Genomic DNA, 25,587 nt, shown 5'->3' on the forward strand with positions numbered 1-25,587 from the left:
TTGTTTTTAAGTCACCCTGTCTATGGTAGTTTGTTACAGGGGACCGAACAGACTCAGGACTGTCTCTTGGTGTTTGAAGGAGTGATGTTATGTGCTTGTAAAAATGTTGGAGGTGGAAGGCAGGAGTATTCTCTCAGTGGTTTGGGTTCCATGGGAAGCATTGATTGCAGTTATCCAGAGGTGACTTTTGTGAGTTTCGTGTTATAAAGGAGGTGGTACAGACAGGAAATGCATGTCTTGGGGTCTGGAGGATCTGGGCTTCAGTCCTAGCTCTGCCTTTACCAACAGCGCGGCCTTGAGCCAGTAGTTTTGTCTTTCTCTGAATATACATCTCCCCTTGTTAAAACAGGCTTTATAACACCCACATCGTAGGGGTCTTGGATTTGCTAATAAAACAGCAACCACTCGTATAGTGCTCTCCATGAGCGAAGCGCTATTTTAAATGCTTTACTTATATTAACTAAATTAACCTGCACAATCATCTTATTAATTACAATCATCTTATTAATTACACGGTATTATTATCCCCATTTCACAGATGAGGAGACTGAGGCACACTGAAGTTAATTCTCCAGGCCCACACCTCTAGGAAGTGGTAGCTTGGACTCAAGTCCAGGTGGTCTGGCTTGGATTTACGCTTTCCTCACGACACTGTGCTGCTGAGAACCAAATCAAGTGGATGATGAGGAGCGTCCAGTACGTGCATTCCCAACAGGGGTGGTATCGCCCCCAGGGGGTACAAGGGGTTCTTGGGAGCCAAAAGGTTTTACACTTTTTGTGTATAAAGCACAGATATTCATACAGTACATAACAGATATAGAGCACATTTGTGGTATTAAAATTTAATGAGGGGGGCCGGCCTGGTGGCGTAGCCGTTAATTTCTCGTGTTCTGCTTAGGCAGCCTGGAGATCCCCGGTTCAGATCCCGGGCTCGGACCTACTTACTGCTCATCAAGCCATGCTGAGGCGACGTCCCACATAGAAGAGCTACAACTCTACAACTATGATATACAACCATGTGCCGGGGCTTTGGGGAGAAAAAAGAAAAAAAGAGGAAGATTGGCAACAGATGTTAGTGCAGGGCCAACCTTCCTCAAAAAAAAAAAAAGATATGTTTTAAAAAAAATTAATGGGGGAGGGGAGTGATTAGAAAAAAATGTCTGAAAAGGCCCTTGGGGGGTCAATAATGGAAAAAGCTTGAGAGACACTGATGCAGTGCCATGCTAGGCACACAGGAGGCGGCTGGTAAATCCTCCTCCCTCTGCAGTGCACGTTTAGTCTGGGAAGTGGAAAGTGGCGGCTTGATGTGTGCTCACCCCTGGGAAGAGTTGATCACAAACGGACAAGGGGGTAGAGACTGAATCCAAGCCCCTGACTTACCCGGGAGCAGGCAGCAAGGTAGGAGCGGACGCCACCATCGCTGCTCAGGTGCTGTTCTAAATGCACGTTAAGCTTAGTTATTAAGCAAATCTTTAAAAAACTTATGCAAGATTTCAATGTCACAATCAGTCTGCTATTCAAGAATAGATGAATATTCAAACCTAACAAATACATGGGATAAATAATTTCTGCAGTAAGTGTTACATATCTCTTGGGTCCCAGGAATAAACTGAAAACAAGTTCAGGTCTATGGAGTATGGAAAAAAATACCCCAAACTCCTATGTGTATTTGAAGAAGAAATTATTTTATTTACATATACTGTCTGCCTGTATATTTATCTATGTATAAAATCTTATCTTTAAAGATTTTATTTATTTATTTTTTCCCCCCAAAGCCCCAGTAGATAGTTGTATGTCATAGCTGCACATCCTTCTAGTTGCTGTATGTGGGACTCGGCCTCAGGATGGACGGAGAAGTGGTGCCTCAGTGCGCGCCTGGGATCTGAACCCGGGCCACCAGCATCGGAGTGCATGCACTTAACCACCAAGCCACGGGGCCGGCCCAAAACACATTTTCTTTTTTTTTTTTTTTTTTTTGTGAGGAGATCAGCCCTGTGCTAACATCTGCCAATCCTCCACTTTTTTTGCTGAGGAAGACGGCCCTGGGCTAACATCTGTGCCCATCTTCCTCCACTTTATATGGGACGCCGCCACAGCACGGCTTGCCAAGCAGTGTGTCGGTGCGCGCCCGGGATCCGAACCAGCGAACCCCGGGCCGCCGCAGCGGAGCGCGCGCACTTAACCGCTTGCGCCACCGGGCCGGCCCCTAAAATCTTATCTTTAAAAGAAAAAATTAATACAAAAATATCCTGATTAAGTATCTCCCACTCTCCTTTTCGGTTTGGGGTAATATTGTTTTAATTATTTTACTCCCTAGGTAGAGCTACTTGTTCTATTTTTCCTGTTTGGCCACATGAATCCTCTGAATGTTGTCTATGATCTGGATAAAATTTATGAATATACTTCCTGTTATAATTTAGAAACATTATAGAGCATATAGCGAACTTCTTCAAGGATGTTTGAGAATGAAACACGGCCTGCAGAGACTCTCTTTGTCAAAGCGAGCCTGGTAGGCTGCCCACCTCGCGTCCCTTGCCGTCTGTGACTGCTCCTCTTGAGTCAAGCACCTGTCTTACCAGGTCCCTGTGGAGTCTCCTGACGGCTGTTAGGGAGCTGAAAACAGTTATTTGCCAATAAATAGCTTTCTTAGCCAACTTTGTCACAGGGAGCCTGGGCCCCTTTTCATAGCAAATGAGGCTCAATTCTGGGGCCAAGGGAGACGGACCCTCTCTAACCCTTTGTCCCCCGAGGGGCTGAGAGCCAGGAGAATCCAGAGGACCAGTTCCCTTTGGAAAGTGGAATCCAGGTGAAGGCTATCATGGGTGATGCAAGCCCTCTTCCCCTGTCCAGGTGGACCCCTGGCACAGTTGCGAAATAAGGAAAACCTGTTTTCGGCTGCCCAAACTCCCCCTCCCCCTCGCCCATCAGGTTTCCCACCCTGCTCTCCATCTCCCTGGAACAAGAGCCTCAGAGGCCATTCCTCTTCCCGGAGCCAAGGCTCCCTGTTGCTCTAGAGGGAGAGGGGAGAGGAGAGAGGAGGGGCTGCCCTCGTGACACTTTTCCTGTTCTAGATCACCTCCTCTGGGGGCTCTGGGTGGAAATTCCAAGACATAAGCCAGACAACTAAGGATGGAGGGGTGAGGAAGGTTGATTGGCCCAGAGTGTCCTCGTGGATTCTGGGCAGGATCAGAAGCCAGTGAGGAGGGCTCTGAACTGATGAACTGGTGAGGGTGTTGGTTCCAGCACCGCAGGAGATGCTCCAGGTCTTCACCAGCCCACCCACCCCTCTGTCTGCAGGAGACTCTGACGGAGAGCCCCGGTTGCTGGGCTCTGAAGCCCATCCCACATTTCTCTTTTTTATTTTTATTTTTAAATTTGTTATTTTTCCAGCTTTATTAAGATATAACTGCTGTATAACTTTGGGTAAGTTTCAGGTGTACAGTGTGATGATTTGATACACGTGTATGTTGTGAAATGATCACCACAGTAAGGTGAGTTAACACCTCCATCACCTCACATGATTACCTTCTTTTTTTGTGGTGAGAAGATTTAAGATCTATCCTTTTGGCCACTTTCGGGTATACAAAACATGATTGTTAACTACATTCTGCCAAGGCCGTGCCTCCCCTCAGCTGCTCCCAACCAGCGACCAAACGAGGCAGGGACCCTGAGGCAGGCCTGCTTCTGGGGACGTGGGATCCTCTGAGGGGCAGCGTTGGCTCAGGGACTGGCGATGGCCTTGCTGAACTCAGAACTGCACTGCAGCAGCAGAGCTTCGCTCCAGTCTTCTCTCCTTCATATGGTCCTCTGCCTGCTATCCACTCTCCTCTGGACCCCTCCCCATTTTCCCTCATACATTTTGTGCATGCTCATCCCGTTCTGGCTTCTGCTTCCTAGAGAACACACCTTGTGATGCCCCACATCCCACCCAGTCATCTCCCACCTGCTGTCTTCTGCCCCCTTCCCTTTCCACGGCTCCCTTCAAACCCACTCTCTGGGAAGATGGTCTGATATCAGCTATTTGGGGTTACTTCTGCCAGTCATATTTGCATATTGAGAAATCTCTACTTGTGGAATACAAGTCTTTGTCCCTGATAAAGAAACTTTAGACTCTCAAAAGCCTTCCGGGCGCCCTGCAGACAAGGTCCTGCAAGTGACGGCCAAATTGGCTATAGGTGAGGCTGGCCCTGGAGGTGGCGCCTCTCAGAGGGCTGGGTGTGGTTTTACAAGCTCACTCCTTGCAAGATATTTATGGGAAAGAGTGTTATTGTTCTCTGTGCTGAACCCCAGGCTGCTTTATAACCCGAGTTGAGGGGGTGCCCTCATTTCCACCCAGGGGTCTGGCCTCAGCTGCAGTGGTACTAGTGAAACTGGCAAACAGCCATTGATGATTAAGCAGCTAGTAACTATGGGGGATTGGAATTTGCCAACTCAAAATATGCCTCTGCCTGAATGACATTTTGACCCCCACCCCCACACTGACCAAAGGAGTTTGGGATGGGAGGCCTGTCCCCAGAAAATGCCATCACCATAGACATCTCCGGGTACCTAGGTGGGTCGTGCTAAGCCCATTCTTAGTTCTGGTTACCCTTTATAGGAGACATTTACATTTGTAAAGAAAATCTCCATTTGTAAAGGTATCTTCTTCCCTGCACCAGGGAGAAGAGGGGATGGCCTTACCTAGAAACTTATCAGAATGGAAGGCAAGGACTTAAATCTGCATGACAAATTTACTCATTGTTAACTGTGCTGTTTGGGCAATATGCTACCTGACTCCCACTAGGTTCCTATAGATGACATCTCCCTGGAGCCTGGGTTATCATGATAATGGGTGTTTGAGCTATTTTTTTCAGGAACTGAACCCCTTGTCCACTTCAGGCCAGATGGAGACCACCAACCCATCAACTGGGCCCTTTTGATGGCCAGGACATGCTAATGCCATCATTCTGTGAACATTTGTCCTACGAAGACGCATGAAGGCTGACTACGCTTGCGCAGATCATCAATTACCTCATCTCTCCTCAGCTCCAATCATTTCAGACCACCTTGCCCCCTTCCCCATAAATACCCCTGAGTCCCTATCTTCAGGGAGGCGGATTTGAGACTTGTTCTCCCGTTTTCCTCACTTGGCTGCCTTGTGATTAAACCTTCTCCCTCTGCAATCTCGTCCTCACGGTGATTGGCTCTCTGGGCTGCGGGCAAAAATGGACCTGGTGCGGTAACACTAGCTGTAGGTCTTCCATGCCCAGAGCTCTCCTCTAACTGTGGTCTGCCTTAACCCAGACCCCATTTGACTCCTGGGTGGTGTTCAGCAAAGTGGCGTGATTGCCTCCAAAGATGCTGATAGGGTTATGTGCAGCAGAGGACCAGGAGGGTCTGGACCCGCGCTCCCAGACGGGTGGTTGTTCCCCACCAGAGGGCTAACTGAGACACACAGCTCCTGCAGGCCACCCAGTCACGCATTTACGATAAAAGTATGAACAGCTAACAGCTCTTGAGCACAGGCGCTAGGCAGGTATTGTTTAGTGCTTTATCCATAGAGCCTCACTGAAATCTCCTTATGGCGTGGAGAGATGGGGTCTAGCCTATCATCCCATTTTATAGCTGAGAACCTGAAGCGTACAGAGAATATGTCACTTGCTGAGGGTCACAATCCTGAGAAATGGCTAAGCCAGGGTTCAAAGCCGGGCTGTCTAGGCTGAACTATACTGCCTCTACTTCTGGCCAAATGTATGGAGCATTGATGTGTGTCACCCTCTGAGTGGTATTTGCTTGGAGCTAAACAAGAGTAGCACACACAGCTGAGGGGCTTTTGATCTCTTTGATATCTATTTCCCTCCCTCCTCCCCCTTCCCTTGCATTCTCCTCCCTCCCTCATTCCCTCCCACCTTTCCTCGCCTCTTCCTTCCCTCCTTTCTTTATTTTCTTCATTTTGTTTTTAAAGTCTGTGAAGTGCCAATGTCCAGGCACAGGAAACACTGAGGGGGCTGCCTCCTCAGGAGCTGGTACCTAGGCTGGAGCGCAAGCCCTCAGGACCTTGACCTGTGGCTGCCCTGATGGGTGATCTGGAGAGAGGCCCTGGCTGGTCTGGGGTGGCCAGTCCCCTGGAGATGAGGGACACTGGCCTGAGTCCTTCTGAGAACGATGTGTAGGAGAGGAAACATTCGTTGAGCTGCAGGCAGACTCTCAGGCCTTCTTAAGAGTGAAACAGCCGTAAAGCGTAAATCAGAGGAAAGAGCCTGTTCTGTTCCTGGCCAAGAGGCAGTTCCTGAGACGAGCCTTCCTAAACAATTGCTGCTCCTCTGTGCCGTCTGCCGCTGCTGTCATTCTGGTGGCGTCGGTGCTCCTTCCTTCTTTGTGAGTCTAGGGGTTGATCTGTGCTGTTCATGACGAGACAGAACACACAGAACAGGCAGGCCTCAGGAATATTTATGTGTGTCCTGTTAGCTAAAATCTCAGTTTTGTGCTGCCAATAAAATCCGGTGACAGCTTTCTTCCAAGAATTTGTTTTCTTCGCCTGTTATTTGAAAATGTTGCTGTGTCTCAGCTGCACTTGGAAGGCAACAAATATGACAAAACATAAATATGGCATGGTGTCAGATTCTGAAGACACCGTGATAACAGCATGACTTGTGTTTGAATGACAAACAAAATCCTTTCCAGAGTGAAGAGGAGAGTGGGTGGGGAAGCCTGTTTCCCTAAACGAGTTGAGTCGACAGACTGAATGTACCTTCCTGTTTCAAAACTTCCCCCAAGATCCAGGCATGTCATTGAAGAAAAAGCATGACCTCTTCAGAGTGGGTGCTGTACACACATATGCATGCCACACATGTATATCACACGCAGGGTAGGTGCCCAATAAATTTTCATTGATAATGGTGACTATTAGTTATCTATTGTTGTATAACAAATTACGCCAAAACTTTGTGGCTTAAAAGAATAAACATTTATTATCTCACACAGTTTCTGTGGTTCAGGAATCCAGGATGGGCTTTGCTAGGTGGTTCTGGCTCAGGGTCTCTCCTGAGGTAATAGTCAAGACAATGGCCAGGGCTGCAGTGCTCTGAAGGCTTGACTGGAGCTGAGGACCTACTTCTAAGGTGGCTCGCTCACGTGCCTGGAACATTAATGCAGGTCGTTGGAAGGATGCTCCAGCTCCTTGCCATGTGGACCTCTCCACAGGGCTGGTTGAACATCCTCACAACATGGCAGCTGGCTTCCCCAGAGCCGAGGGAGCCGAGAAGAGAGCAAGATGGGAGCTGCGGTGTATTTCTTGACTAACTCTTGAAGGTCACGTCCCACCATTTCTGCCAGATTTTATTTGTTAAAAGAGAGTCACTAAGTACATAACATATGAGGAAAAGGAATTATGTTCCACCGAAGGGAGGAGTATCGAAGAATTTGCAGACATATTTGAAAACAACCACAGTGACTTTAAGATTTTTCCAAAACGAGAGACAAAATAAATTTCTCATAAGAGCAACTGCTTTCATCTGAAGATGAAAATGTCTCTGACATCAATCTGGAAAGACTGTCAGTGTCATAGAACAAGTGGACAAGAATGATGGTGGATAGTAAATCACCTTTTCATGAAACAGATAAGAAGAGAAGCCCACTTTCTGATGTTCAGTGTGAGAAGGATTCACTCTTCAAGTTATGGATGGTGATGAATTTTACGTTGAGTTGAGAAGAGACAAGTTTGAGGTATTTCATTCATAAAGGATGTTTGTGTGTGGGGTTTAGGCCTCTTTATTTGTTCCTCTTTATTTGCTTTAATATCAGGATCCTAATTTAAATCCTTTTTTCCCCTTGACTTACCTCAAACCTTGTTCTTTAAAAAAAACAGCCTCTGCTTTACTGTCGATTGTGAGGCCTCCTCTTCTCCAGAACTGAGGTGGGGATAGAAACGTGATTAGAAATATGAGACAAGGGGCCGGCCCGGTGGCGCAAGTGGTTAAGTGCACGTGTTCTGCTGCGGCGGCCCGGGGTTCGCCGGTTGGGATCCTGGGCGTGCACCGATGCACCACTTGGCAAGCCATGCTGTGGTGGCATCTCATATAAAGTGGAGGAAGATGAGGCATGGATGTTAGCCCAGGGCCAGTCTTCCTCAGCAAAAAAAAAAAAAAAAAGAGGAGGATTGGCAGATGTTAGCACAGGGCTGATCTTCCTCGCAAAAAAAAAAAAAAGAAATATGAGATGAGGTTGGGTGAGAGAAAGACCCTAATTTGTTTACTCTGTGATGTGGATCTTCTTTGACTTTAAAATGTCTTTTTTTCCACTAATATGTCAAATCTGATTTGATCAAAGACTAATTCTGCACTTTGGGATCATGAGAGCTTTGCTCAAGCTATTTAGGACTCTGTTTCCTGAGCTCTAAAGAGAGATCTGAGGGCCGGCCCCGTGGCTTAGCGGTTAAGTGCGCGCGCTCCGCTGCTGGCTGCCCGGGTTTGGATCCCAGGCGCGCACCGATGCACCGCTTCTCCGGCCATGCTGAGGCCGCGTCCCACATGCAGCAACTAGAAGGATGTGCAGCTATGACATACAACTATCTACTGGGGCTTTGGGGGGAAATAAAATAAATAAATAAAATCTTTAAAGAGAGATCTGATAGCACTTAGGACACATTAACATCCTTGGCAAAAATAACTAGCACAGCTTACAACCAAGCAGAAGATGGTAATTGTTCTAGAGAGTATTTTATGGGTGGTGAATTAGTCATGGCAGCAGACTTTTGGATGGAGAATTTCTAGGTGGTAGGATGAGATGAAATGGAACATGTATGAAACATGTATGAAAGCATCCTGTAAACATACAGGGCACTCACTCACCACTCCAAAATGCCTCAAAGTCTAGAAAAGATTTTCCAATAAAATAGCTCTCATTGATACAACTTGTTGGAAGAGAGACTTTTCTCCAAATGGGAAGGGGAGATGCTGATCCTTTTCTAATCCAGGTTTCATCTAACCTGGATCCCATTTGGGGCCTGTTTTCATTCCAGGGAAACCAGACTTGGCTGTGTCAGGGTAGCACACACCTGGCTGTTGCACACGTCTCTGTGGAGCTGTAGGGCTGGTGACGGCCCTGCAGTTAACCCAAGCTGGTGGTAACATTTTCTTCATACTGGTGTTTCGAATGGATCCTGGAGAGTTCCTGCCGAGGCCCTGTTCCTGGCCTGTCGTTGACTTCCCCAGCGTGGAGAAGATGCTCTTTTGCTGTTGACTGTGGAGCTCCATGTTGTCCTCATCAGCTGATGTCCCCAGACAGTGATGCTGTAGGTGCATAATCATAGTAAAAAGTCCGAGTTTTAACATCTCAGGGAAGCATCTGGGGAGAGCAAGCACAAACTTCATCCTCATGGAGAAGTCCTACACCAATAGGAATCTACTCATGGGGTTTCGTCTGCTGTATGTTACCCGGGCATCTGAGTAATTATTCTACATATCACACATGCCCTTAGACTGATTTACCCTCAGACATGTTCCCCAGGTGCTTCTGGGACAAGATCCATGGAAAAGAATGAATGAGGATGTTGCTGTGGGTGCTGATGAACTCAATTCCAGGTAGGCCATTAGATTTTTCATAGATGCCCCCACTGCATGATTAAACTAATCAAGACTGAGATTTAGGGGGCTTAGCCAGAACCTGAAAGAACAGCTGTTCAATGATAAAACAAATTTGGGCAGTTTTTTGATGTAAAGGAATCTATGGTTTGCTTTTTTTTTTTTAAAGCAAAGCACCTGTGAACTGGAATGGAAGGAGAACTTCAGTTTTTATGTTTATGATAATGCTTGCCACTCTGATCCACAACCTAAGCTGAAGTCTTTTTCTTCTTGCTGCCCTCTCTCTTCTAATCTTGGCTGTCTGTGCTTGTTTTTTTTTTTTTTTTTTATTTTTATTTATTTTTCCCCCAAAGCCCCAGTAGATAGTTGTATGTCATAGCTGCACATCCTTCTAGTTGCTGTATGTGGGACGCGGCCTCAGCGTGGCCAGAGAAGCAGTGCGTCGGTGCGCGCCTGGGATCCAAACCCGGGCCGCCAGCATCAGAGCGCGCGCACTCAACCGCTAAGCCACGGGGCCGGCCCTGTCTGTGCTTGTTGATTTGCGTGTATGAATAGTAACACCTCCTGACCGGCAGGGCGCAGGAGACGCAACTGGGCTGCCAGCTTTTCCTGCGCGGAGCCCTGTCAGCATCTTGCATTGATTTGGAGTGTGATCAATGTTTCTCGTTACCGCTGTGCCTGCCCCTCCCCGGCTGTGATCTTCCTCCTCCAGCTCCCTTCTCTGGCGTCAGGCGTTGCAACCGAGTGCTTGGAAAAGCTCGATTTCACCCTACGTGGATACTGGAGGGATCATTCGGAGGGCTATTAACATGTTCTAGAGGGAAATAGCTCACACTGTCTTTTTTAATTGAATAATTTCTTGCCTGTTTTGTCATTTATCCTATCTTTTGTTTGCAATATGACCATGCGCCAGCTGGGAATTACAGGCCTCTGGAACAGTGCCCTTTGAACACTGGCCTGGTATTAGGAGAGCAATGATATGAGCTTCTAATCAAAATTCACTGCGTGAGGTTCTGTCTTTTCAATAGGGGACATTTAAAAACTCCGGGAGGGGGGAAAGCAATAAACATCACCATAACGGGAAGTCCATGATAACGGTGTGGAAGTCCACGGAGGAACGTTTTCTTTTCCTCGAGAAAGCAGCCCATTTTTCCAATGCAAGGCCCCTTGTGGCCTTTCATGACTGAGGAGACGGCCAGTCTCTATTAGCTTTCCGAGGGGGACATGCATTTAAGCAGTTCCCAGTGACTGGTCACTAGGCTAACGGCGGCATCTCTCTGAGGAGGCTGAACCCCTGAAAATCTCCATCCCAGAGTTCCTTGCTCCACACTTCCCTTCCACACCATGGCTGCCAGCCAGAACTGCATCTAGGGTGACATGTCAGGGGGGGTCTGTGCCGTCTAGGGCAAGCTTCCTATGAACTTATAATAGTTTTCCACCTTCACACACAGGGGAGAATGGGTTGGGTCATGGGAGCTCCCTGTGAGCTCTGGGGAAAGGGTATGAACATCGCCTCTTCCCATTAGCACGGTTTTTCATCTTTTTCTCACTTATTTTGCTTCTCACATAATGTTTTCAAAATAGCTATAGGAGCATTGTTTGACGTTGCAACAGCCACAGGATAATTCACACAAAGTAACTTTTTTTTCTTCCTAGATGTTCAAGGCTGTGTTTGCGTGTTTTCAAGACTATCCATAGTTATTTCAGGTGAATGGCTGTGTCTGTTTAGCCGCTCCCCGCTCCCCCTTATTTTCTCTCTAAATAAGAGAAATACTATTATTTCTCTTGTTTGGCTGGTTCTGTGTATATGAGAACCTCTTTAAAGACACAATAGTGTCCTGCGAATGCTTTCTGCTGTGAAACCTTTTGTGCGGGCTTCAGGTCCCTTTGTTGTGTGAACACCACAAGCTTAATATTCCTATGAAATAGGTCTTGGACTTAAAAAAGGCTAGTTTGTCAATCTATTGATTGCCCCAGGGTAAGCAAGCTAATTCCTCAGCACCACCACTGTACGTATTGAACAGGCTGATCCTTCTGGGTCAAATAGCCCACATCGCTAAAATAATATTAAGGTTTATTGTGACACAAGCCAAATAGCTGAGAAAATCTATCATTATCACCCGACGCCTCTGCCCTTCAATTGTTATTACTATACAACGATGGCGGGAGGAGCAAAGAAAAGAACCAGGAAACGTGTTCCAAGTGATCCATGGTGGCTTAATGAAACGCCCTCCTCTGTGAGTGCCTGCCTGGGCTAGAAATACCCCAGAAATGGGGGTTTTCACCAGGGCTTTACAGATGCTGCTTTTCAAGACTCGGACTTCCTGACCCAGGCTTGGGTCCCAACCCTGAGTCTGGGCTTCCCTCTTGTCTTAAGGACCCTTGTTCTGTTTTGGTGTCAGTCCTTTACCAGTTTAAGTTGGTCTCTCTTCATACTCTTCCTAAAGTGAATTTTTGTCTAAAAATGACTATTGTGAACATTTCTTAAAACTTCTGAGAATTACTCAGAAAATGAAAGCAGCAGATTGGACGTTATCTTACGGAGGGAAGTGCAGGGACGGTCCCTCACGTGCTGCTGTCAGGCGGCCGTGAGCCTGAGCTGCACACGGGGCCTCACTGGCTGTGCTGGGTCATCCTCACACTCGCTCCTTTTACACAACTGAGAATTCAACCAGGCGGCATCTCCACCACATTCACAGCGTCGATCAATAAACGGCGCTGGGGGCTGTGAATCTGAAACGGGGCACGGTGGCAGAGGATCACAGTGTGACATTTCTCCTTTCAGGCTCCAACTGGCTGAGTAAAGGGAGGAGACAAACGAGAAACCTCCAGGGAAAGAAAATGTCTAGGGAATTTGGAGATTTACCTTGTAACAGAGCCCAGTACTAAGCACTTTATAAAGGTGTCCAAGAAATAGTTATGAAAAGAAGCTATACACGTAGAAAGGAATGAAAAAATAAGAGGCGAGAGGAAAGAGACACGGCCGTGCGAGACAGAGGCAAGTAGTTGGGGAGAATTTCCAGAGGAGTTGCTGTCTCCTCTCCTTCCCAATCTACCAGAGACCTCAGCCTGAGAAACTGAGCAGTGTCCATCCCCAGATTTCTTTGTTCTGTCTGAGCAGGTAATTGGGTGACCCCGCCACCACTCAGCCTACTCTCTGGCTTCAGAACCTACCCGAGACTGAGATGTCACAACGGCAGATCCATCTTTTAACGTGTTAGAAAGGTATTTCACATCAAAAAAGAGTGGAGTAAATCCTGCAGGCACCAGGAACATTTCCCATTCCGAGTGGTGAGGTGCTCAGAACGTGTAGGCTTCTGCATCTAGACTTTCCTTCTAGCTTAGTGCTTCTCAAAGTTAAATCTGCATAAGAATTGTGACCACAGAATTGAATACACAAAATCATAAACCCTGTACTTCATGGGTGATTTTAGGGTAATTTTACTTATATATATAATTTATATATTATTTATTTATATATAATTCATATATTTTTCATTTATATATAACTTATATGTTATAGTTATTTACATATATTATATGTTTTTTAAGGGTGATTTTATTTATTGTATTTTGCAGCTTCATAGTGATCTGTGACAGGAGGGATCCAGGACGTGGTAGGGGAGGCATCTCTGTGAGAGGATTTCCCAGGTTAGAGGCAATTTACCAAAGTGGTTAAGAATTCTGATTCCAGAGACTGACAGACTGCGTTTACAGCCCAGCTCTGCCATTTAATAATTCTGAGTTCTTGGGTAAGATCGTTACTGATCTGCTGTAAGTCTCAGCTTCCTGTATGTAAAGTGGATAATAATTTTACCTGCCTTGCAAGGTAGTGGGGAAGATTAGAGATAATGTACTTAAAGCACCTGCCACACACGGTAGTTATTACTATTATTTCTCTGGTTTGGGGCACCTTTCATAAGGAGACACGAATTATGATTTTGAAGTGTTCATCTATCCACCCATAATTTATTGCCTACGTACTGTGAGTTGAGCATCAGGCCAGGCTCTGGGGATGTAAGAAGGCAGTGAGCTGGAAAGTAGGTACGGCTGTAGACAAGCTACTTCATGGAGGATGTGGACTCAGGATACTTGAATTGGATTGGGTTGTGACTGTGATTTGGGATAAAAAATTGCCACTATAAAATTGGACCTCAGTGTTTAAGTGAATAATACACTTGAGCAAGATTCAGCGACATTAAACCTTCTGTCATAAAGACAGAGGTAATGCCTTTTTGTGGGCAGAGCAGTAGAAATGCTTCAAATGTTAAGTATTTATATAACCCTTTATATTTGCAATGTATGCACTTTATCATTTCTCAGAAGTTAATGCCTAGAAATACTTCCTAGTGGGAAGAGAATGTTCCCTACAGGCTCTGGGCTCTGCCTAGCACTTCCTGAGTTCTTGGCCAACATTAAAGGACACTCCAGAAGACTCGATTAAAGAAAGGAGGCAAAGCCAGCTGTAAAGTAAAGTGAGGGAGCTGACAGTCTCTCCCTGCTTCTCTGAATTACCTTCCTCCAGCCCCCACTCTGAGGGTGTCCCGGAGAGTAACACAGTCCCCTGCAGGTGCATTCAACTCCTCTTGGTGCACTGGCCATGACTTGTTCCTGAGGTGTGCGGGGCTCAGCTCCATTCCTCCTCTTCCCTAGGTGATGCCTCTTCCAAGGCTTGCTTCATTGTTGGGCCCAGGGTGTGGGGCTATGGAGGGCCAATAGGGCTTGTAATGTTACATGAACAGGGACGAGAGATTAGGACTCATGGTATTCTACAAGGATGCAGAGGTTAAGAATAATGAGACTGCTTATTTTCCCATGTGAAATGACTATTGAATGAAAACCATGGCTATATTTTTCAACTAAGAGTAGAGTTGATTATATTCCATCAGTCCTCCATTTGAATCATAATTTCTACCCAGGAATATGGTTTGCTGTCTAGGTATTACTTCTCTCTACTTCTCTACTGTATGTGAAGAGTAATTGTTACTCTGGTGTCTCTACTTTCCAGTTTGAGGTACTCAAACGTGCCCACTTTAGCCCTCCCGATAGAGTAAAAGTGTGGTAGTGCCTCTAGGTTTCTAATGGTGAGATAAAAGAATAAAGAAAGTCGCCTGCCAAAGAACATGCAGGACCATGTAATGTGTGACTGATGATAAAGATAAAAAGGAAAAAGAGTTACCGTTTATCGACTAGTTATCACACTGCAGGCACGGAGCTAAACATTTTACATATATTATCCTTGTTTCAACCTCAAGACAATACCATGAGAAGATTTTCACTTTTTATGTTGCAGATTATGGTGAGAGACTGAGGCATGGAGAGAGGAAATAAGTTGCTCCAGGTCACATGGCTGGGAAATGTTGGAGACAGGATTTGAACCCACAAGTGACTCCCAGATAAGTGTTTTCACCACTCTGTGATGTGACATCCCATAACATAACGAGATTTTAAAACAAATGTGCCAGAGTGTATACCTCCAAATAAGAGTTGTGTCCTTCTCAATCATCATCTTGGAAGGTCACACCATTATTTCAGTGAAGCAGCTACTGCTCAAAACATTTTTGAAACTTCTTTTAGGGAGTCCTTTTGAATGTTGACAAATCTTGATCCTTCAAAGGTAGATTTGATCTTGGGAAATGTCTACAAGTCACTTGGAGTTGAGTCTGATGAATAAGGTGGGTCATCAAGTGGGTAGGCTGTATGGTTCTAGTTTTTCATCTAAATAAGGTGTGATTATAATGGTGTGTATCTACCTAATTTTCCTGTGTGACTTACACACTGCTCTGAAGCCAGGTCCCGGGACTTCTTGGACGATGGGAGCGTGATTGAACTTGTCCATCCTTCTGAGGTGACCACTTTGAAGGATGTTGTCGAGAAGTCCATGTAGGGTTTTATTGCTGGATATTCACACCTTGCACATACACATTTACACATGTATGGACTGAGTTGATGAGCATGTTAAATCATCTTTAAACATTTTTGTGGTTGAAAAAAATCATCTTTTCAAGAGCAATATGTTGACTCAACAGCTACTTGAGCAGATTCTCTGCAAGATGTCCCATCTATCGAGATGTCCCATCTGTCGAGATGTCCCGTCTATCGAGATGTCCCATCTATCGAGATGTCCCGTCTATCGAGATGTCCCATCTATCGAGATGTCCCATCTCTCGAGATGTCCCATCTATTGAGATGTCCTGAATTGCTATGTATTGAATCCCCTTTTGACTCCTTTGTTTGCATTACTTGCAACTTTTTCATTATGTAAATATAGAAAAGTGATCTTGTACATGCTTCCTGCTCTCTTCCCATTTCATATTTATGAGATAGAGAAAAAGTTAGAAAGGAAGTGCTGAATGAGTGAACGTTAATAGACTCACACATCAACCTGTGTAAAAAATATATTTTTATGAAGATTGAGGTTACATGCTTTGAAGCACAGCACATTGAGGATAATGAAGCTTAAAGAAAAGCTTGAGTTCAGACATGTATGAAATAAGAACACAGCGATCCAGGGTAGTACAAAAGTCGGAGGTGAAGTGTATTGAAGCCCAGAAAGTGTGAGTTCTTTTCTTCAGATAAAGATTCTATGCTCTAACACATTCAGAAAGCTCTGTAGTCGCCGTGCAGTGGTGTGCTGGAGCCCAGGCATTCTGAAAATTGTTAGATTTTCAGGAATTCTGTGAGCCGGTTGATGTCATGTAGGTGGTTTGAGCTCAGCCGTGGTAGGAGCATTTACACTACAGATATCAGCAAATGCTACAAAGAGTGCTTTTTCCCTCCCTGAGAGTCGGTTGTTAAACATTACCAGTTGTACGTCTAAGTTTTACTTATCTTCCCCTTCTATTTGGCGGAATTTTAGTTAATTATAATGTAATTAGCATATGCATCATTCTCAGAAATATGATTCATCTTTCTACCAAGGACCCTTGGAAACATAATGGAACCTAAGGGTTTGTTAGGTCAACAGAAAAGCACACTGATTACCTCCCAGGTGACACCCCGTGTTGTGTGGCATTGTGAGTGAGTGCTGTTGTGAGTGTGTCCCTGAGATTCTCTGCAGTTTTCACGTCCAGCAGAGATGAAATACCACTTGCTATCTCCAACCCGGGGAAGTTGTGAGGACTCATAAGGATAAAAGAGTAAAAACTGGCTGTAAAGTAGTGATGCTGATTTGCATAAGCCAAACCCCAGGAAGCCCCCTTGCTTGATCTTCACACCTCACGTGCAGTGTGACTGTGATGCAGTAGGAGTTGTTGACTCTGTAGACTGGGTTTTCCGCCTCTGACTGAGCACCATCTCCTTCAGCAGAATCCTGTTGGGAGGCAGTGCGCTGATCTGAATGATGCTACTGTTGCCCCAAATATGTTTGGTCTCCTTTTGGAGCTAACTTCAGAATCACTTTACAAACCAAATAAGAAAACTCATTTAATTCTTTTCGAGTCACAGCTCATCCTGTGCTCAGAATAGTGTTACCTAACAAGAGCAGCTTATTTATCAGGGTTGGCCTCAGATGACTCTCGGGCAGTTTTCAGAAGTTAAACCTATTCTCCAAAGATGGTTAAAAAAAAGGCGGGGGGTGGGGAGAGGGGAGAAGAGAGGGACCAGACACTCTCATGCATTGTTTAAGAATGCATAAATTTACACAGTCTCTTTGGAGGGCAATTTGGAAGTACTCATCAATTATAAATGAACTTAACTTTTGACCCAGCAATTACACTTCTTGGAATTTATCAGACAGGTACACCCATTAAAGTACAGAAAGAATCTTGTACAGAATATTTATGGCAACAGGAAAAGATTGGAGGAGCCATAAATATCCAACAATGGGAGACAGGTTAAGTAATTATGGAGTGTCCATAAATTAGAACAGTATTCCATCATTGGGAAGAATGAGGCAGAGCTATACGTACTGATAAGAAACAATCTCCAAGATATTAAGTGAAAAAAAATGGGTACAGAACAGTGTACTACTGCCTTTGTTAAAAAAGGATATAAATACATATTAATTTATAAGCATATGAAGCATATAATTTATAAGCGTATGTATCTATATATCTCTCTCTCTCTGTTTCTGTATTATCTCATCTCCAGAAGGACTTGAGGAAACAGGTAACACATTAATTCTAGGAGGGGGTCTAGAAAACCCAGGGGAAAAGTTGAGAAGGAGATAATCTTTCATTTTGTAATATTTGAATTTTTAAACACATATTTTCAAAAAACAAATGAAAAAGAATAAAAGTCGGGCACAGGGTGATTCTCAAGCAATTCCTAAAAGTTTTAAACTGTGGCAGTACCACTGTTCAGACAAATAAATAATAAGGGCACTGTGAGCAAAGACTTGCCTCTTGGAGGGGCCTAAGATGTGCAGGTTGCTTGGATATAGGTGTTCTGACATATTTGTTAGAGAAACGTTTCATCACTTTGATCTCATCTTGCAGAGAGATTGATTCCACATTGGGAGGAAGGTGCTGAAGAAAATCCCAGTGATCTCGACCCAGAGACTCCCCGAGGGCTGGAACCACGCATGTTTAGTCACACGAAATCCTTGACGGGTGTCTGAGCCTCAGTCAGAGTTCTCAGTCGCAAGCAGTGTAAACCAACTCTAGCTAATTTAAGCAGAAAAGAGCTTATAAGAAGGATGTCAGAGAGCTCACAGAATTCTGGGAGGGATAGAGAACCAGGCTCAGCCCTGTGTATTCAGGACAACGCCCCAATCACTGTAGGGTGAAAACAACACTACGGATGTTACCGAATTCAAGATGCCCGAGTTGGGACCACTGACAGACTCACACTGGACCCTGGATGAAGCTGTAAGCACACATCACTTTGCCTCCATCCTACTGATCAGAAGTTAGTCACATGACCAACAGGGAAATTAATTACTTATGCTGGATGGCCAGGTCCCCAGCTGAAACTTTGGTGCTCTATTACAAGAAGAATGGAGGGGAGGATGGAGACTGTGGGACAACTAGCAGTCTGTCCCACAGACAATGACTCCATGCTGACCTCAAATATGAGTTGGAAAAAGGTAGGTAAGAGTCATCTCCATTTGGATCTTGATGGGAAGTCAGTAGACTTGAGTCTGCTTGGATCTATGTTCCTAAAAAGTATTTTTATGCTGAAAATATACAAATATACATTGAAAATAAGAAAACCATTATTATTTACAAATTTTTGTTGTTGGTTATCTTCTGTGGTTTATGCCAAATCACTGAGCATGGATCCACACTTAGGCATCTATGAGTCTGCTGGCAGCTGGAATAAGGGAAGTACCATTTTAGTTCTGTCCTTCTAGAATGAGTATTTTTAGGTCTGAGAGTTGATCAGGTTAGAATTTTACCAGATTTGAGCAAGTGAGGTTTCTTTTTTGGAGAACATTGGAACCCATCAGAGAGAGTCTCCCACACTGCAAGACTATTAGTGGAGGAGAGAGGCATCAACTGTCAAACTCCTTGATCAGGGGAGGTTAATGTTCTTCATTAGCAGGGATCCGCCAGCTTTCAGAATATGATAAATAGCCGGGTGAGGTTCTGGTTCATGGGAGACTCAGAGTAGCTGTGTGAGTGTGTTTTCTCTTCTGAGTATTTGCATTTTCCCCTTTTCTTTTTCCTTGAAGAAAATGACCGCTGGATAATCTCCAGGTTGTCCAAGAATTTAATAATATTTTTATTGTTTGAGTGTGAGAATATTTTTATGTGTGAAAGCCTGTGTAAATTGAGAAATGGGGAGTGGTAATCCAGGAAGATACTGGAACCCCAACAAAGAGAGACTCTAGGCTCTCTGATGCTGAGCAGTTTAGTTGTAGAGTAGGCTGTGCCTGGAGGATGGATAGGGATATATCAAGGACCAAATTGGAAGGTGCCTTTAAATCAGATAGTTCACCTCCAGGAGGAATGAAATGTAAAAGTTGGAGCTTCTCTCAAATTCAATGGCACACCTGTTTTGTTTGGTTTCAAGAAGCTATTAAACATTTATGCAAATCTAAAAGCGGGGGTCTCAAAAATTCCCATAAGAAAAGAATTAAGAAATTAAGCCAATACTTTTAATATTTTAATATGCTAGCCTCTTAAGAGATGCTCTCCAAGTATTTACAATGAGAGCTAAGCTATAAATCATGTTCTTTAGCTGCAAAAATACACTAAATAGGTTAAACAAAATGGTCTGCAGTTGGGAAAAGTGCTTTTGATCATTTCTAGCAGAGGCTGAGATTTGGAAGTGTTCATGTTCTATTTTAAATGTTCACATCCCAAAGGGTCTTGTCTGACTCATGCTTGTTTTATTTCTTAATTTTTCCCAAAGTGCTCACAAAAATTCTGGTTTTCAATAGATACTGTTCAAGGAACAGCTATAGCCACTGGGTCTTCCTTATTTACCACTTTGCCTTAACTCTTTGCTCCCCTTGGTTTGTTTATTGGGAATGCTGTCTTTTGTATCTTTTCTCTGAAAAGGCTCATTTCTTGCCTTTTCTGCTACTTATTCCCTGAGATTGTGGGGGCTTAAGGGATTTGCTTCTGTATCCGGTTGTCCAGTCTCCCCTTCCAAGGGTGTCCCTGTGATAATTGTGTTACCTGGTTCGGGTAAATGGATTTTTCTTTGTTTTGGGGGAAGGCATCGCACTTACTCTGTCAATCTCCGTGTCTGTGTATACGTTTGTGTAGTACAGAAGTGTGATGAAAACAATGGCATGTGTGCTGCAGTTAGACTTCTCTCTTTGTAAGAGTGACCTTGTACAGTATCTACAATTAACTGTAGCAAGGAGGCAAGTGCGGCTGTAAACAACCAGGCTGAAGGTTAATTTAAATATACGAGCAGCTAAAAATTGTTTGTCTTTTAGGCAACCTAAGTCATTTCATGATTCGTAAATGGTTCTGAAAATAAAGATGTGCCGTAGGTAGAAACCAACTGTAAGACCAGCCCCTCACTGCACATCACCTGAAGCTCGGCATCATCCAGACAAGCCTATCATCTGTCCATATGCACATGTTCCTTCTCCCAACTTGTTTGTTTCTGTAAATAACCCCACTCATACCCAGCTTACCCGGCCTGGAGATCTCTGAGTCACTTTGGATCCTCTGTTGTGTGTGGTGTAATTCTGGTCACTTCTAGGTCTTGTCCATTCTTCAGTTCGAAATCCATCTCGTCTTGGCAGAGGACTTGTGCCTTCCTTCCAGGTTCCCTCCACACCCTGGGTCAGGCCCCATGATTATTGCCGTAAGCTTCTGCCTCGTCTCCTTGCTTCAATCCATCCTGTGTTCAACATTATTAATAGGCTCAGTCCTCCCAATACTGTATTGTTTTCATCCAAGTCTATGATTCTAGCTGGAAACAAAACAAAACAAAACAAAAAAACCTTTATTGCTTCCTCATAAGAAAATTTCCAAATTCTTGATCTAGCTTTTAAGGTCTTTTTAAATCTGACCCCAATTTATCTCTTTTTACTCCCTGCACAGATGCACTCTCTAGGAAGGTGACTTCTTGACTTTCCTCTTCTTTCCCTGCTGCTTACACTGTCCCCTCCCTGCCCTCCACGCTCTTATTCAAGTCCTACCTGTTCCTCAGGCACAAGTCAAGTCTCATCCCTCGATGGAGTCCTCCTTGTGCATTTCAGCCGTATAGACGGGGCCCTTCTCTGCGCTCAGAGGCTCTGCAGGATGTTGGACCTGCCGGAGGCCTGAGCGGGTGCTGAGCCCATCCGCTCTTCTGTAGGGCATGTGCTTCATACTCCTGTTACGGTCTCCTCCACGAGACTTGGGGCCAGCTGCTATTTCCCATAGCAGCACAGTGCCTGGTACATGGTGCTTGGCGCAATGATGAGAAGAGGAGAAATCGAGGCTCAGATCTTTGGCAGCAGACGTGGGCTAGGTCTTCAGGATGTTCCCAGCCCATGGTTTCTCAGTGTAGCTCTTGTCTACAGGTCTGGCTAAATTTCCCTTGTATGGTTATTTAATAATTCTGAAGTTTAACTCCTCAGTGACCTTGAACTGTCTCTTAAATGCCCCTTCCTTTCCATTTCCACTTTTCAAGGATAAGGATCTTTTTTCTTTTCATTTGCATCCCCTCAACTCTAAGTCTTGGCAGACCACCTGTGGTGAGCCAAGCTGGCGCAGGGTTTTTGGAAGGCGTCTGGCTTAGGTGGTATCTCCAGGTGAGAGCGCAGCTTCGAGGACGGGCCAGCCTCTGCCGAGTGCCCACCGTGGCTGAGCGCGGGCTCTGAAAATGGCTTTTTCTCCAGTTCCCATTTCTGGTGCACTTTTTTCTCAAATTTCCAGTTAAAATTGATTTTTGAGTGTTGTTCTATTGAGAGGACTAGCACCCTCCCTCCTCCTCCTCCAAAGTGGTACAATTTCGTCTTTGTCTGCCTTCTCGTCTGGATAAATATCCCAGGTGGCGATCAGACTGGGATCCCATACGTCCTCTGACATTTGGACTTTACGAATTAAAAGTCACCTAAGATTTTGGAAATGTGTCATGTTTCAGCTGTCATGTCTATGGAGTACACATTTTATATATTTTCCTGTAGAAAACTCATTTTTTTTTTCTTGTTGAGCCAGGAGGCAAATGTGTGGGACTCAAATTTAAAACTTTTAATAGGCAATCACTACCATTCCATATTCAATGTACAAGCACAGGGTGCCTCGCTGCCACCTCTGCTGTCAATAATGAACCCTTTACAATTGTACCTAGAATGTACTTAGCTAATTTACTGGAGTGACAACTCCCGTCTGTGTGGTATGAGAGCACTTTGAAGTGGCCAAAGTTCTGATTTGTTTGACTTGGTAAAAAGCACAGAATAGTTTTTACCCTAAGAAGGTGAAGGGGGCAGGATTCGAGTCACTCACAGGTTATTTCAAGAATCCATTTCGGAAGGGATGGATCTCTTCCCTGGATCTCATACCCTGAATTAACTCCCTGAGACCTGTGCATTTCCACCATCCTTGGAAACATCTCTTTCATGCCCCTTTCTCTCTGTTCCCACTGCTTTCCCACTTCTAAGCCTCCTTACCAAAAGTGCTGCAAAATCCCTCCGGTTGCCTTTTCTGACACTAGCCCTGCACTCTCCATTCTGTGTCGTGTCTCCCTGCCACATTTGTCTTTCTTAAACCCCTCATTCATCATGTCAGTGACAGTGGTTTCTTACGGAGACTCAGAATTTTTGGGCTGTGAAAATAGAGACAAGTCTGGCTGCTTTCCGCACTCTCAGAGGCAGGTCTGTGAGTGGGTGGGTCTCCCTTCCTTCCCAGTGGCTCTTGCAGCCTGGGGCTGGGACACCTAGGAACTGTGAAGGGACCATAAAACAAGAGGTTGAGTCAATGACCTTTCCCTAAAATCCATCTGACCTCTCTGCACTGTCTCCATAAGGGAGTTTGGAAATCTTCTCTTGCCCATGCCTTCTCGTTTCGTGCATGGGTGAGTTCAACTCCAGAGCCCAGAGACGCTTGCCCAAGTTCACATAGCTATTCTGGCCTGATGTCCCAGCCCCAAACCCTCATTTGTCCTCTTATCACTCTTCTGGGCTGTCAAGGTCCTTCATGACCTGATCGCTCCTGCTGATCTTTAGTTCTTACAACTCACCAACTCAGCATGCCACTCTGATCAGGGCAGATTTTTACATTTGTGAGAAAATGAAAATCTCTGTGATTTTCTCCGCCTCTGTGGCTCTGTTCTTAGCTTTTCTTTTGCCTATGATGTTATCCCCTCCTCCTTTCAGCTGTCTTAAGTTTTACTCACGTGTGCCATGTATTGGAAAGAATGTGGATTTTAGAACCAGGTAATTAATCATCTGTGATTTGAATGATCATGGACAGGGTTGTGAGTTTGATTCCTTGTAGGGTGGTTGGATTAACTGAGGTGACATGAGAAGCAGAGTGTTCAGTTCCTGGCACAAAGTAGGCTGTCACATGAGGTCATTTCCTGTCTTTTTTCCCATCGCAATGTCCACATGGTGCCTTTCCTGACCATCCCATCTCTCACCTTCTCAGTGTTCCCACAGCCTCTCAATTCAGCCCATAGTTTTGTTACATTTCCTGATATTTGCTCCTTGGGGTAATTATTTGTATTGTCTATCATTCGTTCCCCTTCCCCATAGGAGGGATATCCATCTCCACCTCACTGATGTTGGGCTTGCGCATGTGACTTGCTTTGGCCAATGGAATGTGAACAAATGTGGCATGTATCACGTTCTTCTCAGAGACATTGTGAGTTTCTGCCAGCCTCTCACCCTTTCTGCCACAGGAACGGCTTGTTGCACATAGGAGCTGCTCCTTCAGTTTGAGTCCTAGAATGAGAAAACGTGGTGTTCAGATAGTTGACCTAAAACATGAATGTGGAATAAATGTGGGTTTTTGCAAGTCTGAGATTGTGGGGATTGTCACCTCTGAAGACTCACGAATCAACTCCTGTTTTCTCTGGTTGAGTCTTGTTTCCCAAAGTAGAGTTAAACTTCTTTAGTTCGTAAACTCAGGTGTTCAAGAAATTTGACAGGCTTTATTTCTACAACTCTGCCTCCAAGCCTCTATTTTGCTGGAAAAGGTAAAAAAACACACACACACAACAACTTCAGCCTTTCTTGGAACCCCTTCCCTATAAATACCTCTCTAGGTATTGCTGTAGTTATTTTGGGGGCCCAATGCCCTTGGGTGGTGGGTTTTGTTCAGACGGCCGTCATCCCTGTGGAGGTGACCTCTTCAGGTCTGGCTGCTCTCTATGGCCATGCTTGGGGCTTGAGAATCTTCAGCAGGGCTGCCTATGGTCCACACGCAGGCCACAGCCACTCCTCTCTGCCCAGCTCCCCGAGAGTGTCACTAGTAAGTGAGGCCTGGGCTCGCTCTGTACCGAGACACACAGCCCGTCTTCTCTGTTCTCTCTCCCCCTCATCCAGAGGCACCTCTTTCCAGTCTTGGGGAAATCCTTCCTCTTTCAAGTTTCTACAAGAAATTCTGTTTTTGCTCTCAAATCCTCTTCCTACAAAAGTTGGAAATCTTTGTAAGCTTCTGTTTTCCTGCCATGCACCTGTTTGCCCCTAGGCAAGGAGCATAGAGCTGACTGTACCTATTTGGCTGTGGCAGAAGGGAAAGGGAAAAGTCAGGGAACAAAAATAAGTTAGTATTTCAAATGATTATCTAACCACATTTCTAATTCAGGGCAGGGTTTCTCAACCTCGGTACTATTGGTATATGGAGTGCGATAAATCTTTGTTGTGGGGGACGGTCCTGGGCACTGTAGGGTGTTGAGCAGCATCCCTGGCCTCCACCCACTAGACGCCAGGGGCAACCCCCCTTCCAGTTTGTGACATCCCAAATATCTCCAGACATTGCCAAATGCCCTGGGGGCGCAAATCATACTCAGTTGAGAACCACTGATTCAGTGCATGGACTGGGTTGTATGACCTTTGCTTTCCCCAAGACTTAGCAGGGTATTTAACTCTTAGGAGGTACTTGATAGATATGTTCTGAATGAAGGAATTAAAGTGGTGAATTTTCTTTGTATTTGGCTGGGGGCTGCAGTTCATCTTAAATGGGAATTGAAGGGAAATGAATGAGTTTGTCTTAAAAACATTTCTCCTTCTCTGCCCTTTTGCAGGTATATCCATCTATATGGGTGAATGCTCAAATTAGTTATTGTTACTGAGGGATTATAATGAAATTCTGGATTCAATCTCTTACCAGTGTGGTGATTAACAAAAAGTTGGTTGGGGAAAAACACTTATGAAAAGGAACAACAAAATAAATAATTTACATGCCAAAGACTATAATTCCTGGGAGGGCATAAATCAGCCGTAGAGTTCTGCCAGCGTCACAGTCCCGGAGTTTGCTCCTTGAGGGATCTGCGAGAGCGAAGGATGAAAAGGTGGACTGCAGTCCCACATGCTCATAAAGGTGCCTGTGCTGTCCTGGTTCCCGCACTTCTGGAGGCCTTTCCACAGTGAGCAGAGTGTTCCTCTTGACAGGCGAGGGCCTTGATGTGAAGTCTCCTTAGTGGGGAGGGTTCCACACGGGGCGAGAGAGGAGATGGTCTACTCTCTGAGCAG

General features: G+C 45.1%; 1 long non-coding RNA gene across 2 annotated transcripts in view; it reads left to right on the forward strand.

Annotated features, from left to right (window-relative positions):
* Nucleotides 1–11,216: 11,216 nt before the first annotated feature.
* LOC147917393 (uncharacterized) overlaps nt 11,217–25,587 on the forward strand; it is a 64,908-nt gene continuing 50,537 nt past the window's right edge. The window contains exons 1-4 of one of the 2 annotated variants that reach the window (XR_015551692.1): nt 11,217–11,267; nt 13,140–13,211; nt 14,854–15,235; nt 17,999–18,588. This is a non-coding gene — a long non-coding RNA (uncharacterized LOC147917393). Of the gene's footprint in view, nt 11,268–13,139; nt 13,212–14,853; nt 15,236–17,998; nt 18,673–25,587 lie in introns of those variants that run through there. The other variant, XR_015551691.1, reaches the window with a different exon arrangement.

Source organism: Ceratotherium simum, chromosome 3, assembly GCF_057802395.1.
Source record: "Ceratotherium simum simum isolate JZ-2026a chromosome 3, ASM5780239v1, whole genome shotgun sequence".
Classification (NCBI taxonomy): domain Eukaryota; kingdom Metazoa; phylum Chordata; class Mammalia; order Perissodactyla; family Rhinocerotidae; genus Ceratotherium; species Ceratotherium simum.